The sequence below is a fragment of the Pteropus alecto genome, unplaced genomic scaffold, assembly GCF_000325575.1.
Source record: "Pteropus alecto unplaced genomic scaffold, ASM32557v1 scaffold57, whole genome shotgun sequence".
Lineage (NCBI taxonomy): Eukaryota > Metazoa > Chordata > Mammalia > Chiroptera > Pteropodidae > Pteropus > Pteropus alecto.
Genome location: NW_006442508.1, coordinates 206685 through 211381, shown reverse-complemented (window position 1 = coordinate 211381; position 4697 = coordinate 206685). Strand labels below are relative to the sequence as shown.

General features: G+C 36.3%; 1 protein-coding gene across 2 annotated transcripts in view; it reads left to right on the top strand.

The window, feature by feature from the left end:
• SMIM14 (small integral membrane protein 14) overlaps positions 1 to 4697 on the top strand; it is a 64527-nt gene that overhangs the window by 21456 nt on the left and 38374 nt on the right. The gene's annotated exons all lie outside the window — the stretch shown is intronic.

The window sequence follows — 4697 nt, the reverse complement described above, 5'->3', positions numbered from 1 at the left end:
CGGTGTTTCCATTGCTTCCTTGTCCTTATGTTTGTGTTTTCTTTGTTTTCTTTATTTTGGTTGGCTTTTGTGGGTTTTGCCTCTAGTTCTTCTTGTTTTATGTTATATACTTCAGTTCTGAATCTTTGGTGTGTGGTTACCATTATGACTATCTAAAGGATAGTTATATATATAACTATTTTCTTCTGCTATTTTTGTCAGCTATTTTCTTCTGCGTGTGCCTTATCTCCTTTTCCCTTTGCGAATTTGAATATTTGAGCCCTCCCTTTTTTGGTTGCTTCCATGTCCTGGCCACTGTGAATAATGCTGCTATGAACATTGGTGTGCAAATATCTTTTCGGATATGTGTTTTCAAGTGTTTGGGGTAAATACCCAGTAGAGAGATTTCTGGATCATATGGTAGATCAATTCTTAGTTTTTTATGAACCTCCATACTGTTTTCCACAGTGGCTGTACCAATATGCAATCCCACTAACAGTGCTTCCTCGCCAACACTTGCTGTTTTTTGATTTATTGATGATAGCCATTCTGACAGGTGTCAGGTTATATCTCATTGTGGTTTTAATTTGCATTTCTCTGATGATTACTGACCTTGAGCATCTTTTCATATGTCTCTTGACCATCTGTATTTCCTCTTTGGAGACGTACCTGCTCAGGTCCTCTGCCCATTTTTGTTGTTGTTGTGTTGTACAAATTCTTTATATATTTTGGATATTAACTTCTTATCAGATGTATCATTAGTGAATATTTTCTCCCAGTCAGTCATTTCTCTTTTGTTTTGTTGATGGTTTCCTTTGCTGAAAAAAACTTTTTAGTTTGATGTATTCAGGTCCTTAATCCATTTTGAGTTAATTTTTGTCTGTGGTGATACACAACAGTCTAGTTTTGTTCTTTTTCAGGTGGCTTTCCAGTTTCCTCAGCACCATTTATTGAAGAGGCTTTCCATTCTCCACTGTATGTTTTTGGCATTTTTTTCAAAAATTATTTGCATTTTTTTGCATTATTGGCATTTTTTGCATTATTGGCATTTTTTTCAAAAATTATTTGCCCATATAAATATGAGTTTACTTCTGGACTCTTAAGACTTTTAAGGTTTGCACTAAGAAGACCGAAGATAATCCATTGCGTTTTCCTTTATAAGTTACCATTTTCTTCTCCCTGGCTGCCCTAAGAATTCTGTCTTTGTCATTGATTTTTGATAATTTTAATATGATTAGTCTTGGTGAAGGCCTTTTTGGTTTGTGATAATTGGGTGTTCTGTTGACTTCTTGAATTCTAAGCTCTCTAGCTCATTCGTTAGAGTTGAGAAATTCTCATCTGCTATTTGTCTGAAAATGCTTTGCAGTCCGTGTTCCTTTTCCTCGCCTTTGATAATGCCCACTATTCTTATATTTCCTCTCCTGATGGTATCAGCTAGTTCTTGAACTTCTCTTTCATTATTTTTCATTCTTTGGTTTCTCTCTTCTTCCTTCTGATTTATTTCTAGATTTCCGTCTTCGATATCACTGGTCCTTTCCTTCATTTGGTCAACTCTATTTCCCAAGCTTGCTATTTCATTTTTCATCTCTTTTCGCGTGTTTTTCATCTCTAGAAGTTCTATATGGTTCTTTTTGAGGATTTCAATCTCCTTGCTCTGCTCATCTAGTTGTTTTTTCAATTCCTGAAATTGTTGATATGATTTGTTTGGGTATCACTGAGTTTTTTCAGAAGTACCATCCTGAATTTTCTGTGATTTAAATTCCATATTTCTATGTCTGTAAGCTTATTTTCTGGAGATTTTTCTTTTTCTTTCTGAGATGTCTTGTCACCTTGGTTGTTCGTGGTGTTAAATGGACTCTTTCTCTGCCTGGGCATTAATGGAAATGTATTTTGCTTTTTTACGAGAACGAAGATTTATTATATAAATGTCTGTCTTTAGCGTGCTTTTCTTTTGGTTTCCGGTAGGTGTCGTCTAAGCCTCTTGGATCCGTGCTTTATTTAAAGCCTTAAAAATGCCTTTTTATTTTTCAATAGATATTTATTCACGCTCGCTACCCTCAGTTTTAGTTCCTTACAGTGTTAGCAACAGTTTCAATAGCGTTTGTTCAGATGCTCCTGAGGCCCCGCGGTGTTTGGTCTCGGAGGGTATGGGGGGAGGACCCCTCTGGATTGGGGGTTGGGGGCTGCGTCTCAGCCTCGGTTATGCAACTGCGGCTGGTAAAATTCAACTGTTATTTTTCTGCTGTCCCGCTTCTCTGCCTTCTGCCCTGGTGACTGGCCTTGCTGCCAGCTAGGGGGAGTTCACAGCTTTCCCAGGCAGGGCTGTTCAGGGACCTCACTGCTCCTTCTCCCCTCCCCCTCCTCCTATAGGTAGCTCTGGGGGCTGCCAGAGGCAGCTGTTTTGTTTGTCCCAGTCCATAGCCTGACACTCGCGGTTCTGACCTATGGTAGGTCTTATGCGCAGATCCCATGCTCAGATGTGCTGGTGTGCAGTTTGGGTGTTTTTTGTTGAGTTTTAGATGTTCAGCTTATTGTTGTTTCAAGGGGAGAGATCTGGGGACATGTCTCACTCCGCCATATTTTCAAAGATCCCTCCCTATGACCATTTTGTAACTGCCAATTTGTACTTCTCAAACCCTTCACCCTTTTCTCCCAGCCTCTCAACTCCTCTATTACCTGGCAATCATCAGTTTGTTCTCTGTGATAGCAGTATTGAAGATTTCAGAAGGGAGGAGAAACTCATTTGATTCGTTAAATTTGCTGATTACGTTTGATAGAGATTTGTTCAAATTTAATCATGCATTATAATTTTTAATTCATGCATTTTTTTAAAATTTAAATTCAGAATCAGTTGGCATTGTTGGGCCATATGTACTTTATTGATGTTGTTAAGTGCTTTTTAAATGTTTTGTAGTGTCTTTTGAAATAGTGTTTCTAAATTTAGAAATTCAAAGTTTAATGCATCATGTTTACTGTAGCATTATTTATAGTAGTAAAAAGTTATAAACAGCTTAAATGTCTACCAGCAGGTAGGTGATTATGTGATCACACTCATATGATGGAAGTTTATACCGATATTTAAAATAATTGTCTTTGAAGAATATAACGAGGGAAATGCATATGTTATATGAAATTTAAAAAGGAATATAAAAATAGTAGTATGGTTTTGCTTTTGTGTATACATACACACAATCCATGTATGTGTGCATAGGAAAAAAGGCTAGAAAAAATACACCAAATATTAACAGTATTCTCTCTGGATTGTAGAAATTGTGGTGAGAATTCTCTTTTATAGTTTCCTGTATTTTTTGTGGTGATATAGTTTATAATCAGAAAAATGGTATTTAACAAAAATTACAGATTTTTTCATTTAAATGTTACCAATACCTTTTGTAATATAGTAGGCTCCTCTACTTCTCATGCATCCATTATCTTTTATACTTCAGAGGATATTTTTTCATAGTACCTGTTAATATTCATTGAACTTTCAAACTAACTTCCTAGCCTATATTTTAAAAACAATTTATCTGAGAGTGTAATTTTTTTACATGAGCTATAACTACCAGAACTTAGATGCTTGTGTGCTCAGGAAACTCACAGATGTAATAATGTTATGTTACAGTATGACGACAGAGCACAGACTTATTCTCATTTTTCTAAAACTGGATGTTTAATTCGTCCTTGTAATAGAATAACATCTCAATCATTTCAAGTACTAATTTGGAATTTTTGTTACTTTTGTCCTCATGTAATTGGGTTTCCTTATAGGTTAGAGTATTATCGATTCCTAAGAATTTGAAATGCAAATAGCAAGTAGAAACCTCGGGAAATTTGAGGATTTTAATGATTATTTATGGTTAGCTCATTGGTTATATGCAGAGCTGCAGTTTAGTTTTGTCTGTTCTGTGGAAATAGATGGGCTTTGCCAAAGGCTATATTCGGTTTAGGAGCAGTTATGATTTTACCATTAGTTCTTTTCCATTTTAATAAAGTTGTATTCATTCACTATTTAAAACTAACTTCTTTCTATGACTTAGTAATGATATCAGTTAAGGTTCTTTATTGCCAGTAATAGAAGTTCTGGCTGATTTAAACAGAAAAGGACATATTGAAAGGATATGTGGCTCATCTTGGAGAACCTGACATGAAAATCAATAAGATAAAAGGGAAAGTAAGTGCCAAGATGAGAGCCGAAGTCACGTAGCAAACTAGCCATGATGCTGCTGCTCCTGAATTCCACACCTTTGTATACCTGGCTGTTGTTGTAACATTTCCATTTGGGTAACTAATAAGACTCTTACACTCGATGTTTGCATAACTGAACTTCTTTTCTTGCCCCCAAGCGTACACTTTTCTGTCTTCTCTGTTTGCACCATTATTCCGGTTGCTCGGGCCATCTTTTATTCTCTTCTTTCAACCCTATAGCTAATGCAGAAACAAATCCTTTTAGCTCAACCTTAAAAACACAACCAGAACCCAGCCATTTCTCACACCTCCAGTGCAACATCCTGGTCTAATCTGTAATTATCTCTTGCCTGGCTTATTGAAATTAGCCTCCCTATGGGTCTTCTCTTGCCAAGCCCTACTCCCCTCAAGTTTAGTCTCACTATAGCAGCTAAAGTGACCTATTTTCAATAAGTCAGGTAACATTCCTCTTTTTCTCAAAATCCTACAGTAGCTTCCTATAACACTAAAATGACAAGACAAAATTTACATGG